This window comes from Schistocerca nitens, chromosome 4 (genome assembly GCF_023898315.1).
Source record: "Schistocerca nitens isolate TAMUIC-IGC-003100 chromosome 4, iqSchNite1.1, whole genome shotgun sequence".
Taxonomy (NCBI): Eukaryota; Metazoa; Arthropoda; class Insecta; order Orthoptera; family Acrididae; genus Schistocerca; species Schistocerca nitens.
Window position 1 is genome coordinate 88,170,398 of NC_064617.1, and position 16,470 is coordinate 88,186,867.

Sequence of the window (16,470 nt, forward strand, 5' to 3'; positions counted from 1 at the left end):
GGATACGTGCATCCACCCTCCGCCGCATGGAATCCCTGATGCGCTGATGCAGCCCTGGAGAATGGCGTATTGTGTCACAGCCGTCCACAATACGAGCACCAAGAGTCTCTACATTTGGTACCGGGGTTGCATAGACAAGAGCTGTCAAATGCCCCCATAAATGAAAGTCAAGAGGGTTGAGGTCAGGAGAGCGTGGTGGCCATGGAATTGGTCCGCCTCTACCAATGCATCGGTCACCGAATCTGTTGCTGAGAAGCGTACGAACACTTCGACTGAAATGTGCATGAGCTCGATCGTGCATGAACCACATGTTGTGTCGTACTTGTAAAGGCAAATCTTCTAGCAGCACAGTTAGAGTATCCCGTATGAAATCATGATAACGTGCTCCTTTGAGCGTAGGTGGAAGAACATGGGACCCAATCAAGATATCACCAACAATGCCTGCCCAAACGTTCACAGAAAATCTGTGTTGATGACGTGATTGCACAATTGCGTGCGGATTCTCATCAGCCCACACATGTTGATTGTGAAAATTTACAATTTGATCACGTTGGAATGAAGCCTCATCCGTCAAGAGAACATTTGCACTGAAATGAGGATTGACACATTGTTGGATGAACCATTCGCAGAAGTGTACCCGTGGAGGCCAATCAGCTGCTGATAGTGCCCGCACACGCTTTACGTGGTACGGAAACAACTGGTTCTCCCGTGGCACTCTCCATACAGTGACGTGGTCAACGTTACCTTGTACAACAGCAACTTCTCTGACGCTGACATTAGGGCTATCGTCCACTGTACGAAGAATTGCCTCGTCGATTGCAGGTGTCCTCGTCGTTCTAGGTCTTCCCCAGTCGCGAGTCATTGTCTGGAATGTTCCGTTCTCCATAAGACGCCGATAAATTGCTTCGAACGTCTTCCTGTCGGGACACCTTTGTTCTGGAAATGTCTCGATACAAACGTACCGCGCCACGGCTATTGCCCCGTGCTAATCCATACATCAAATGGGCATCGGCCAACTCCGCATTTGCAAACATTGCACTGACTGCAAAACCACGTTCGTGATGAACACTAACCTGTTGATGCTACGTACTAATGTGCTTGATACTAGTACTGTAGAGCAATGAGTCGCATGTCAACACAAGCACCGAAGTCAACATTACTTTCCTTCAATTGGGCAAACTGGCGGTGAATCGAGGAAGTACAGTACATACTGACGAAACTAAAATGAGCTCTAACATGGAAATTAAGCGTTTCCGGACACATGTCCACATAACATCTTTTCTTTATTTGTGTGTGAGGAATGTTTCCTGAAAGTTTGGCCGTACCTTTTTGTAACACCCTGTACATATATCAATTTCATTTCAAGTATCTTACTTACAATGATATTATGTTCGCCTCAACGAGCTGTATGGCTTCCTAATGCTGGCTACAAAATCGGCTGCCTGCATTACAGGGCTTGTCATCCTGGAGCCACTCAGCTAGCAGGTGCTTCAGCTGCTTTACTAGTGGCATTGCGGAATGCCACACATGAAGAACTTCGCTTCGCTTTACGCATCTTGGCCGGTAATCAGCGTAGAGACTGAGACGACGGTTTGTTGATGAGCAGCCTTTGCGTGAAAGCAGCGTGCGCCACTGCACCTCTAGTGATTATGGCCGATCCTGCTTACGAGGGCACTGTCTCAGCTTCTTATTGGTCCTTGTCCTGGATGCGCTATACAGTTTCCATATGTGATCACAACCGCTGCGACTGTTAAGGCTCTGGGAATAATTTTCGCCACTAAAGGTACCTAATGTCATTATGGCAGATAAAAGTCCAGATATAACATTAATGCAGTTTCGATGTTACTGATATTGGTGAGGTATTCAACTCAACATGAACACACTGTATGATACAGAGTGGATCTTGGACGCCGAGTGGTGCGCAAGATTCCACAGACAAAAATAGCACTTATGCTTTAACAGAAGATGAAGCCCTTACAAGTTTCTTACTCATTTGTATATCAAGCCTCGTTATCAGACGCAGTGTAGCATATACTATGCATTTACAACTGCGGCACTCTCTCCTGAACTGCTTGCATCCCCTACCTCCAGTCACATACACCTCTGGAGTGTTACGCTGGTGTGGATGTAGATACCAGTTCTGAGACCAAATGGATGTGAAAATTATTCACTGAGGACATCTATGTCTCTGACCAAGGCGAAACGTTGGTGTACCATGAGAACCAGCTGATTTTGTGTTCATAACTGGATACATATACACCAACCCCATCTGTACAGCTTCAATTAGACTTGCACTGTCAGTACCATAGCTCCCGCTGTGACAGAGCCGTTGCTTCTACCTCAGATGCTGTCAACACCCTTAAGTCGATCGACGTTTACTGAAAGCGAATTTGAAGCGGCCTGCAAGACTGTACTAGATGGTACTTTTCAGACTCCTCTGACTGGAGTGTCAGCAGCCTCTGCTCATCACTGCTGGTCCAGATTCCATCCCTTCAACCTCACTAGGGTCGTTTCAGATTTGGGACAGATTTGTTATCTCCAAAAAAAAAAAAAACCGAATTTTACGTGTGACATATTTGACTAAGAGTTTCCCTTCTGGGCAGTTCAGCCACTTTGTGCATATCTTTTCATTTGACGCCACTTCGGCGACTCGCACATTGATGATGAAGAAGACAACATCCACACTCAGTGGTGAGCAGCGAAAATTCCCAATCGACCGGCCGGGAGTCAAATCTGTAATTGAGTGTCAGCAACAGTAACCAGAAGTCCATGAGCTGCGGACCTGGTATCGCAACCAGAATGTACTATGAAGCTCACAATTCTTCACGCACAAACAGTGAGGAGGGCACCATTGCGAGATTGCGAGATTTCAGAAGCTACCGTTAGTGTTGCTCTCATTGTAAATCATGGTCAGTCTGAGGAGAAATCTTCACATCTATAGTGTACCGCTAGTGCTGTGCTTGTCCTGAATGTCAACTATATGTTCACGTTACAACAGTTACCACAACCTTGCCCTGGCTCTCTTTCGTTCTATTCTTAGGTTCTTATACAAATTAAATGACACAGTTCCAGAGACTTTGCTGGTCTCACACAGATATGATTCTATGTATGTAGATTGAAGTGGGGAATGACAATTTGTACCAAGGCTGGCAATCGAACCCGTGTCTCCTGCTTACTAGGCAGGTTCGTGAGCCACTAAGCCACCTAGGGACTGGGGTTCAAACAGCTGCACACCTCACTCCTCGATCCAAATTCTCACCGCCGCCCCAGTCTACTTCAAATCCCCCCTTACACACGAACAGAACTGTCAAGGCTATTAATGACCATGTGTAAGGGGGATTTGAAGTAGACTGGGGCGGTGGTGAGAATTTCGGACGAGGAGTGAGGTGTGCAGCTGTTTGAACCACAGTCCCTAGGTGGCTTAGTGGCTCACGAACCTGCCTAGTAAGCAGAGCCTGGGTTCGATTCCCAGCCCTGGAACATATTTCCACTCGACGCTTCAGTCTACATGCATAAAATCATATTCTTAGGTTGTCTGTAATGTGACGATAACATAATAAGTATCTAAAGTAGAAATTTAGTTTGGAAATGTTTATGATAAATTTGTAACTAATTGAAAGTCGATAATGTTATGATCGATACTAACTTCTTAAGGAAGATTTGTCCACTGTCTGAAAATGAAAGAACTGAATGCTTAATGTACATATATGGCTTATTACTTGTAATACAATGTAAAACAGATTTTTCTCATTTCATTTGAAGTGTAAATGACTGTTCTACTTGGAAGGAAAATGTGTTGAATTGATGTTTTTAATAATCATCCAGGCAAACTGGGGAACCACAGTATCTTTTCCACTGGCGTCTTTTTTGATGACCCTGACGTTCTTAGCGGCAGAGGGCAGAACCAAATCTAGGGCATGATGAGACTGACTTGTTGGTCGTGAAGCAGTCCAGTGTTGAAGAAGTGTTTTGAAGTGCACAGCTGAACTTGTTCATTACAGCGTAACGAAGCTTTGACAAAAAGACGAATAAAGTTGTATGACAATAACTTGCACAATTATAAGTCGTATCAAGAATATATTTGTCACAAATGCAAGAATTTACATACATAAATTGTGGCAAAATAGTCGCGAAGCGGATACACCAAGTACAATGGCTCTGGGTGGTTTCTTGGTGAGCCATATCTGTTTACATGAATGAAGACTCGAACAAACTGTGTAACGTTGTTTGTTACCACAAATTAGGACTGTCCATCTTCTATAAGGCATGAATTTCATGTTCTCTCATATTTAGAACTGCATATTTTGAAACAACACAGGTTACTAATTTTCAGTATTTCTCTGTATTAATGTTACCGAGAAAAATGTATTTATTTTATTTGCTGTGTCACATTAAAAAGAATTGATTTGCTGAGGAATTGCGATCTTAGTAGATATTATTATCTGAAATGCCCATGACCATTAATATGTAGTTTACGTAACAAGAATAGGGTTTTACTAATGAGAAAGTCTATATGGAGTGGTCGTCTTTCAACTTGTAGCGCTTGTGGTGTGCTGTAAAATTTCGAGTACATCGTAAATGATTTCTAATTATTATTTGTGGTCAGTTTTTCAAACATGTTAGCTAAAAGCTACATAGTAAAAATCTTTCCTGCGTCCATCTTGTTATCAAGTAAATTTTCAATAATAAAATAATCGCTTCCATTAAAATATTTCCAGTACATTACCCAAGTAGTATACACACTGGCGACCATCGTAATTTACATCAAGCATTTATTTCAGGTGGAAATTACAACAGTAAATTACCTGCTGCCTCTCAACCTGACACTGAATACAAGTACTGCTTGTTCAGCGAACGCGAGTCATTCGTCATAACGATAGCACTGGTAGGTTGTCCAGTAAAATATACTATAAATGTAGTTTGTGTGGGAAGAAGTGAACCCCGCATCCACCCAACACTTCGGCTAAATTGAACAATAGTGTTTTACAATAATTCCATTACAGGTCAAAATGTGGTAATAATATCAAATTTTTTATCAACAACGTGCCTTTCCAATTTCATAAAAAGTTCTAATCACAAAGAATTATTACGAAGAGTGAAACTAAAATTCACAGCTTCCTTCGAGTATGAAAATTAAGATACGCTGGGGAGCCAAGGTTGCGCTCCATGTCGCTCTGACAGACATCACCTACAATTCGCCACGTAACACTTTAGAGGCCATTTAAGGCAGGTTTACATTACTAAATATCTGACAAGAAAAGGTGAGGTTACAGATTTACTTGTGAAGCTGATATTGATAGTTGCGTTGCTGAGTGGTTTTCCTTGGAGTGTTCCCATTCTAGACTTCTCGTTAGTGTACTACGATTCTGCTGGTGTCAGGCGATGAATGACTGAGTGGATCGTTGTTTCGAAGCTTCCACAGTACTATACTATACGGTACCTAAATTGTGGAGGAATTAATCATTGTCTAGTAAAGTGACAAAGGTAGTCGCGATCACAGTCCATAGGATGATAATATGCGTGTTTCTTTCTTGGTGGTTGTATCTGGCACAAAAGCCGTTAATTTCTGCTAGTATCGTAGATTGACTGCTGTTGAAGCTTAACTTGACAATAACTCTAACACAATTAAAAATTGGTCTACCAATTTTGATGGCTACCGGAGATCTACTCTCTGTAGTAACCATAGAAATCCATAGGAGTAGAGAAGATATTTAATCGTTATCATTAAAATTTGTGTGTAACGTCGGATGTGAGAAACTGAATTAAAGTTAGATACGTAATCATGTGCCTGAAGTTTGGTGATATGGTACCTTAACCATGAATACTGGGCGTTAGTAAGGCCATCAAGGACAATTTGACATCTCGCTACCACTTTTCTTAGCAAGGACGTGTAATTTAAAACCTGACATTCTCATAAGCCAACACTGTATCTTGTCTTCTGTACGGAAAACTTGGCACGGATGTAGAAACGAATATTAAACTTTAATACTATAAAAGATTACTTCCACACCTTAAAAGTTCCACAAGTCACACAGTACCAACACATTGCGGAAAAGGCTGATAAAGAATCGGCAACGGCCTTGCTGCAGTTGTTGTCATTTTTCGGGGATCCTTCAGCCTCGTGACCCCAATTGAGGAGCTACTCGACCGAATAGTAACGGTTCCGGTCAAAGTAAACCCCCATAACGACCGGGAGAGCGGTGTGCTGGCCACACGCCCTTCCTATCACCAATCACAGCTATCAATTACAAATTTTCACCAATCACCAGAAATTTTATCTCCACCAAGTTGTATCTCAGTCCTAGGTAATTGCATTGATGAATTAAAGTCACCCAACCCAGTTGACATAATCTGCCTCTCTGAACACCGTGTGACCACTGGTATAGGAACTAGGCCTAAGCACAATGAGAAACTCAGACATGAGAGTACTGCAAATGTTAGAATAAGGAAAGGTTCTCATAAAAGTATAATTAAAAATAATGTAAGTATATTTCATCAAAATATTGGGAGTTTAAAGAATAAAGTAGATGAGCTTCTAGTTTGTTTAGAAGATTTAGAAGCTGAGAATGAAATAGATATACTATGCCTGTCTGAGCATCACATTGTTACTGATATGGATAAGGTAAATGTAAGTGGATATAAGCTCTCTGCACATGTAATGAGAGAAAATATGGAGAAAGGAGGAGTTGCCATATATGTCAAAAGTTATCATTGTGCAAAAAGTATAGAAACAAAAAAGTTTTGTGTAGAGAAACATATAGAAGCATGTGCCTGTGAGCTTAAATTAAATAAAGGCACATTTATAATTGTAACTGTATATAGGTCCCCATCAGGAAATTTTCATCTATTTCTGAAAAATTTGGACTCCTTGTTGTGCTATCTGTCAGACAGGGGGAAGCAAATTATTATTTGTGGGGACTTCAATGTAGATTCTCTGAAAGAGGGTAATAGGAAAAATGACCTTGAAGTATTACTCGGTTCTTTCAATTTGACACCCGTTATTGATTTTCCTACTCGGGTGGTAAAGGATAGCAGCTCACTGATAGATAACTTCTTTATAGACCAAGATAAGTTTAACCAGATAAATGCTCAGCCTGTTGAGAATGGTCTTTCTGATCATGGTGCACAGCTATTTACAATATATGACATAGCTCCATTCAGCAATACTAAACAGTCCTCCAAAGTAGTACGTCCAGTCAACGATTTAACAATTGCAAATTTCAGGGAAAGCCTACAGCAGTTAGACTGGGATGAGGTGTACCGTGAACCTGATGCCAATTTAAAATATAATTAATTTCATGACATTTTTGTAAATGCATTTGAAAACTGCTTCCCCAAGAAAATAGTTAAATATACTCGTAAGAAACCTTGTAACAAGCCATGGCTTACTAAGGGTATAAAAATATCTTGTAACCGGAAAAGGGAAATGTATCTGACAGCAAGAAAGAGTAGTGACCCAGAAACTATCAAAAATTATAAAAACTACTGTGTTATATTAAGAAAAGTTATTAAAAAATCCAGGAGTATGTGTATCATGTCTGAAATCAGCAACTCTGATAATAAAATTAAAACAATTTGGAATATTATTAAAAGAGAAACAGGTCAACCAAGAGCAGAGGAAGACAGTATTACCATCAAATTGAATGAAAACTTTACGAACAAAAAGTCAGAAGTGGAAAATATTTTTAATAATCATTTTCTAAATGTTGTGGATATAGTAGGATCCAGGTGTTCATTAGAAGATGCTAGGCTGTTAATGGAAGAGGCCATACCTATGCAATTTGATACAATTGAAATCTCACCCACTTCTCCCTCTGAAATTAGGAAAATAATAAACTTGCTTAAAAGTAAAAACTCACATGGAATTGATGGCATTTCCAGCAAAATACTAAAAGCTTGTTCTCAACAGATAAGATTCTCAGCCACCTGTGTAATAGCTCTCTGGAACAGGGCATTTTCCCTGATAGACTTAAATATGCTATTGTTATACCTTTGCATAAAAAGGGGGATAGATCTGATGTCAACAATTACCGTCCAATCTCCCTTCTAACAGCTTTATCCAAAATTTTTGAGAAAGTAATGTATTCAAGAGTAGCTTCACATATCTGTAAAAATGAAGTACTAACAAAATGTCAGTTTGGTTTCCAGAAAGGTTTTTCAACAGAAAATGCCATATATGCTTTCACCAGTCAAATTTTGAATGATCTGAATAACCGAACACCACCCATTGGGATTTTTTGTGATCTCTCAAAGGCTTTTGATTGTGTAAATCATGAAATTCTGCTAGACAAGCTCAAGTATTGTGGCATGAGTGGGACAGTGCACAAATGGTTTAATTCGTACCTAACTGGAAGAGTGCAGAAAGTAGAAATAAGTAGTTCTCGTAACATGCAAAGATCAGCACATCCCTCAAACTGGGGAACTATCAAGAATGGGGTTCCACAAGGGTCAGTCTTGGGTCCTTTGTTGTTCTTATTATATATTAATGACTTGCCATTCTATATTCATGAAGAGGCAAAGTTAGTTCTCTTTGCTGATGATACAAGTATAGTAATCACACCTGACAAACAAGAATTAACTGATGAAATTGTCAATACTGTCTTTCAGAAAATTACTAAGTGGTTCCTTGTAAATGGACTCTCACTGAATTTTGATAAGACACAGTACATACAGTTCCGTACAGTGAATGGTATGACGCCATTAATAAATATAGATCTTAATCAGAAGCATATAGCTAAGGTAGAATATTGCAAATTTTTAGGTGTGTTCAGCTACTTATGCAATAAGGGTCATTGCAAATTTTGGTGTTAAACATCTTAGTAAATTAGCTTACTACGCCTATTTTCACTCATTGCTTTCATATGGCATCATATTTTGGGGTAATTCATCACTGAGGAATAAAGTATTTATTGCACAAAAGCGTGTAATCAGAATAATAGCTGGAGTCCACCCAAGATCATCCAGCAGACATTTATTTAAGGATCTAGGGATATTCACAGTAGCTTCTCAGTATATATACTCTCTTATGAAATTTGTTATTAACAACCAAACTCAATTCAAAAGTAATAGCAGTGTGCATAACTACAATACTAGGAGAAAGGATGATCTTCACTATTCAAGATTAAATCTAACTTTGGCACAGAAAGGGGTGAATTATACTGGCACTAAAGTCTTTGGTCACTTACCAAATAGTATCAAAAGTCTGACAGATAACCAACAAGTATTTAAGAAGAAATTAAAAGAATTTCTGAATGACAACTCCTTCTACTCCATAGAGGAATTTTTAGATATAAATTTAAAAAAAAATATTTTAAAAAAAATAAAAAATAAATAAAAAATAAAGAAAAACAAAAAACACAATAAAATAAAGTTGTTATATTAACTTAAGTATGTTGTTAAATTAACCTAATTATGTCATGTATTGGAAAATTCGACTCGTTCCACATCATTACGAAATATCGTATTCATGATCCATGGAACTAGTATTAATCTAATCTAATCTAATCTAATCTCTAACCCTCAGCTGAGGATGACACGGCGCTCGGATGGTCCCAATGGGCCACTTGTGGCCTGAAGACGGAGTGCTAATAAAGAATCGAAGATCTAATATAAGCCTGAAAGTATGATTATGTAACTGCTTCGAATCCATTTACGAAAATGTAGTTGTTCTTGCTGTAAATATATTATCACCATCCATTACGTGGATAACTGTACACTGTAGTCAGTATGTACAACATCAAACACACGGTTAAATGGCAGTTAGTTGATTCATAGTGATTTGTTGAATTTTTACCTAGCCCACACTGTGAAGTTCACCCAGCTAAATTACGGATCTAATTGCATATGCAGAACACAGCTTATTATACGAAGACTTTGACGGCTACTTAACGTCTTTCGCCACAGTCGCACTAGCATGCTATTCCATGCAAATCTCTAAAGTTTGATTCACTAACCATTTTCTTTTTTACAACAACTCAAACCACAATACGAACAAAATTATGCTTTGCGGTATGCGCTTGTGTCATGAAGCACTGGGCAATGAGGGGTCTCCTAGCAAAAACATTGTGGCAAAGTCATGGCAACCACACCACGCATAACCAGTTATAATTACGTGGAAACAACCAAAAATGTTTGAAGATATCATTTAGTTAGGTACTACGTAAATAAATGGATAAAATTACTATTTACATTTACATAATTTCCGATTTGTGACATGGAAACACCCAGTTTAGTTTTCCTATGCTAAATACAACTGTTAGGAATTTCCTCTTGTTTACATAAACACAACTGCTAAGTTTACAAAAGTGTGAATGGCAGATGTTATATGCCCTTCACTTGTTCCTAAGCATCTTTAGACTGTCATGACGAAGTTAACTAAATACGATTACAGGAAAAGAAAAAGCCCCATATGTCCTATAGGAAGACATTCGATTTCGGAACGAAAGATACTCCCCGCGGACGATACTATGTCGGCACAAATGCTTAAAGACTCAGGGAGAGCAGTTCATAATGAATTTGATAATTATTTACAGAACTACCCCGAAGGATGACAAGTCATTTAGTTAGAATAATGCTTCGGTTTATCTGGCTTACATGACAAGCGACAGATAGCACCTAAAAATCGCAGATCTTCCTACATTGACCCGCGTAATTTATTTAAGGAAATTTGAACTGTTAAAAAACATATATTTACGTGGCACCAGTTTCAGTTTATCTGGTCATCACTAGGCAACATAAAAATAATTATTGTAACCAACGTTGCAGCATTATTGCTATGATGTCATTTTACAATGAAGAGTTCACTGTGCTAAACAGTTACAAGTATGTAAGTGGATATGTTAGTATGATTATATGAGTATATAATTTCGTTTCTCCTGGTATGTGACATTACTTCATAATGGCTTAAAATAAATCGTTTTTTATTCAATACATTTGGTAACATATAATAACGTTCTTTTCGAGAGACACTATTGAGAAAGCTTAGAGAACTGGCATTATAGCTGACTGCCAAACGGTTCTACTGCCGACAAAATACATTGCGCCTAAGGACCACGAAGACAAGAACTGAGAAATTAGGCCTCATACCGAGGCATAGAGATAGTCGTCCCTCCATCGCTGTACTTGCGAACGGAATAGGAAAAGAAATGGCTAGTAGTGGAACAGGGTACCCTCCTCCACGTACCGCACGATGGCTTGAGGAGTGTCTTTGTAACTGTAGATGTAAACAATACTGGACAATTTTCTGCTTGAACCACGGAAAAGGGAGTGCTGCACACTCCGCTTTTGAGGACATCGCTGACTGAAAGAACCAAAGCACTGAGGTGAGGTGATCTTTGAGGCCATTAAAAGTATAAGGACGTGCTGAAATGTATTGAGTACGAATTTTTTATGCGAAAACTCTGAAACTATTTAAATAAAAGAAAAGTTATTAATAGTCTACATCTTTATTCTTCATGTCTACATATTTAATTCTCAACATAGTCACACTGGTGGCGAACACATTTCTCCAAACGAGAGGCGAGTTCATCGATACCATCACTATAGAATGTTTGATTTGTTGACGGAGCTACAAACTTACGTCTCCTTGCACTGCCAAAGTGAAGTCATCGAAGGTGTTCTTCAGCTTTAGGAAACAGACGAATATCGGAGTCAGGGGGTGGCAAATATGTAGACTTGAAGAATAAAGATGTAGAACGTTAACAATGCTCGTGTAGTTTAAGAAGCTATCAGAGATTTCACATAAAAAAATGGGAGGCAATACTTTTCAGCACGGCTTCCTACTTTCAATGAAAGAAGACTACTAGTGAACAAATAGTTCAGTATAGGAACGAAAAAAGTCAATGTATGTAAAGAAGTTCGTCTGTAGTGTGCTCGTAGACGGCTCTGACAGGTTGACAGTGTTGCAGATACGATGGAAATGTTGTTGTTGTTGTGGTCTTCAGTCCAGAGACTGGTTTGATGCAGCTCTCCATGCTACCCTGTCCTGTGCAAGCTTCTTCATATCCCAGTACCTACTGCAACCTACATCCTTCTGAATCTATTTAGTGTATTCATCTCTTGGTCTCCCTCTACGATTTTTACCCTCCACGCTGCCCTCCAATACTAAATTGGTGATCCCTTGATGCCTCAGAACATGTCCTACCAACCGATCCCTTCTTCTACTCAAGTTGTGCCACAAATTTCTCTTCTCTCCAATTCTCTTCAATACCTCCTCGTTAGTTATGTAATCTACGCGTCTAATCTTCAGCATTCTTCTGTAGCACCACACTTCGAAAGCTTCCATTCTCATCTTGTCTATACCATTTATCGTCCACGTTTCACTTCCATACCTGGCTGCACTCCATACAAATACTTTCAGAAACGACTTCCTGACACTTAAATCAATACTCGATGTTAACAAATTTCTCTTCTTCAGAAACGCTTTCCTTGCCATTGCCAGTCTACATTTTACATCCTCTGTACTTCGACCATCATCAGTTATTTTGCTCCCCAAATAGCAAAACTCATTTATTACTTTAAGCGCCTCATTTGATGGGAAAGTAGCTGTGAAAAATGCTAACAATGACAATGTGGACAACAAATAAAATCGATGGAATGTGCTTTCAAGGAGGTTAGCTAATAAAAAACTCATAGGAGCCACTCAAGAAAGGAAAACAGAACACTATCGGCGTTTGTGGAGAGACAGGAACTTAGAGCAGACATTTTGGAAGGAACATTTTTGAGGGTAAAAGGGAAAGCCCAGAAAGAAAATAGTTGATGATCTACTGGAAGCAACGAAGTACAGATTTGTAAAGAAATGAAGCGCGGAGCACAAAGTAGTGGAGTTTCATGGATGCGGCAATTCCCTTGGACGCCAATCACAATGAAAAGAAAATGAATGATACAAAATGAAATTCTGGCCGAGACAATTTACTCCATTGAACTGACAGAAAGAAAGGTTTGGTGCAGAGGTCAAGAAAATGGAATCGCAGTCGGTAGGATAAGGTTTCAGTTCTTTCCTCATATTCGGATTCTCTGCTGGCTTAAGGTGAATGACGTGTGGATAGCTTCTTTGAAAGTGACTTGGCTGGTTTTCTTCTCCAATCTCTTTTTATAATCCGTCTCTAATAACCTCATCGCCGACCAGAGATTCCACCCTGAAGCTGTTTCCTTCCCTTACAAGGCTTTTTTTTTAAACACACGTCCCTGTAAAAAAAGATATGTACGCGTTTGCGTCACACGTCACTGTCAGTCCAATTTAGCAAATTAAATAAACCTGTTAAAAGGTAAGGGAAAAATAAAATATTTTTGATACGAGTGGATCAGCAGGGAACAAGCGTACACAATTAACGGACTATCGTTCGTCCCTGTTAGCACCGTCTGTTTAGCCTATGCGTGTGTGTATGTGTGGGAGAGAGAGAGAGGAGAGAGTGAGAGAGTGGGGTCACTGGCAGGTGGTGGTCGCACGCCTGCTGCTGGAACAGCGGGTTCGCGTGGCCGGCCGGCTTTAATGTTTGATCGCAGGCGCCGGGTCGCCACTCCGCTTTGGCACACACGGTGCCGCAGTGGGGACACCGCCGGCAGCAGTCAGCGGCAGCTGAAGGCGCCAACAAGTGCGGCCACCGCTCTGACACACGAGCCGCAGGTCGCCCTGCTCTCTGCACACAGTGTAAACCTGCAGCTGTTCCTGAATGCAGCGTCCCGTACAACATGCTCGATTACTGTCTTCCAGGACGCAAATCACATGAACATTTCTTTGTCTACTGGCTGAATATCTGATTACAGTAGAGTGTCGATTATCCGGCCTCAACCGGATGAGCGGGATGGGCTGATAACACGGAAAATAATACAAAAAAACACAAAAATTAAACTAATGTAGGCCAAATGAGTTAAAAATTTAATACAATACAAATCAAATTAGACTGAGTAGATATTTACTGTGTGTAGTGTGCGTACTGTAAGACCTTCGGTACACACACCATCAGATTATTTGACTTGTCGCTCTAACGAAGTAGGTGAGTGTCAGCAATATGTCTCGTGGTCTTATCGTGGCGTGTTTATCTTCTGCCGTTAGGTCAGACGATAGAAATGCCACTTGCACGCTTTAGAGTAGCAGATTGACGGTGACCAACTTTAAACGGAACTTGATTAGTTTTCACACACATGTATTAAATTAATAAAAAGCATAGATAGTACGTAACTTGATTCTGGATGCTGTTTACAATTGACAATCTAAAGTTCCAAATGGTTCAAATGGCTCTGAGCACTATGGGACTCAACTGCTGTGGTCATAAGTCCCCTAGAACTTAGAACTACTTAAAGCTAACTAACCTAAGTACATCACACACATCCATGCCCGAGGCAGGATTCGAACCTGCGACCCTAGCGGTCGTGCTCTAAAGTTCCCTTGGTCTTGGTACGTTAATCTTATTCTCACATATCTCTGATACTTCACACAGTGTCTATTCATTTCTCTTCATGGCTATATACAGGAATATGATAATCTTATTAGGCGCAGACTGAAACTTGACTACAGACGGGTACAGAGAAACGTAGACTGGTACAGACTAATGCAGACTGACTAATTGGAGGTCTATACACTCGTTATAATACCTCGAGCGTTCAGGTATCACTGCGCGACTGTGATCCGCGAGGAGAAAAGGTTCCACGTTAGCAGCAATCTCATTGGCTGCGTTACATATTAATACGCGGATCGGCGGAAGCAGAATTTGGTCCGTCTCTAAGACAGCGCCATCTTGTAGTGTGGAGACGGACGAGCGCTGCGCCTGCGCTGTTGTGCTTAGCGGGGCGCGCTCTACGGGGAAAGTAGTGTACGCGCTGACTACGCGGAACTATGTATACAACACTGTGTGAAGAAGTTAGTAATTGTCTTTTGTTTGCCTGCTGCTTGCCGTTTTTCTGCCGCTAAATCACTTAGTCTCTTAAGAAGTAAAACCTCGGTAGACGATCTTTCCTCCAGTTGCTCTACACATTTTAAAGCAGTTTCTAAGGCGTTGTGTCTTTCGTTGTCAGATATCTTGAGCGCACTTTCCTCCACTACATCGGCTTCTTCTTCTTCTTCTTTTTCGTTTACCATGTTGACTATTTCTTCACCTGTCACTCAAATTCTTCATCTTAGACAATCCATTATGTCTTCTTCTGTGGCGTCAGCACATCCCGGAAGTTTTACTAACAATGAAAGCAGGGTAGTATTTTCTGGTTCGGTCTGCTGCTGTAGATTTTCAACATCTGGAGAATTTTCTTGATTTTCCTGTAGCAAAATTTTCCAGGATTTTGCAATTGTATTTCCTCTAACACTCTCCCAAGATTGGTCCACGTCACAAGGTGCGTCTTTCAAATTATGAGGCGCAACTGCTCTAGCATGTCTTCCCCCTTCTCCACAGCATTAATTAAAGAGGAAAGCAAGTTTCTGCGGTAGTTTCTCTTCAGTGTCTCTAAGGTCCCGTGGTCCATAGGCTGACAAAAGGATGTGACATTTGGAGGCAAAAACATGGCCTTTATATCTTGACCTTGAAGTTCATCTTCATTGTGATGACAAGTGGCATTGTCTAGAAGCAACAGTGCTTTGCGGGGCAAGTTGTTGGCTTTCAAAAACTTTTCAATTTGTGGCACGAACTCGTTAAAAAGCCATTCTTTAAAAATGTCTGAGCTCATCCAAGCATTTTTTTTGGTTGTAATATTTCACCGCTAAATCATTTTCTCGGGTTTTTTGGCTTACCTATCATAGACAGTTTCATTTTCAAATTTGCTGTGGCGTTACTGCATTCAAGAATTGACACTCTTTCTTTGCTACGTTTGCAGCCTGGCGCTGCCTTTTCGGCCTTTGACGCTAATGTTTTTTGCGGTAACATTCTGTAACTGAGACCAGTCTCGTGACAGTTAAAAAATTGATCGCCTGTTAAGTTTTCCTTGTTCAATACCTTGTGAAGTTTATACCTAAACAATTGAACAGCTTCAAAATTTGCTGAAACCTTTTCACCACAGACATTAATTTGCCGAATTCCGTATCTTTTCTTCCGTCTCTGGAGCCAGCGTACACTATCTGTGAAACCAGGTTCGCCTTCGTTTAGTTCGTTACGAAACTTTAAGGCTTTTTCCTGCAAAATAGGTCCCGACGTGGGTACACCTTTATCTCTGTGTTGAGTAAACCATAGAAACAAATCTTCACTTACTTTTTCATAATCACATTTTTTCATGGTTTTCCGATATTCCAAAACAGCCGAGGTTGCTCGCTGAGAATACCACTTCTCAATTTCATTGCGGTTCCTTTTCCAGTCTGCAACTGTTGTTTTCCCGACGTTATAATCTTGCGCCACTTTTAATAAAGTTTCACCATTGTCTATTCATTTTAAAGCTTTAAGTTTTTCTTCTATTGAAACGACCACCTTTTTCCGTTTTGAAGCCATCACCACAAATTTTTACAATAAACACAGTGCAACACGTCCACTCCACTACAGATCTAAGTTAGCA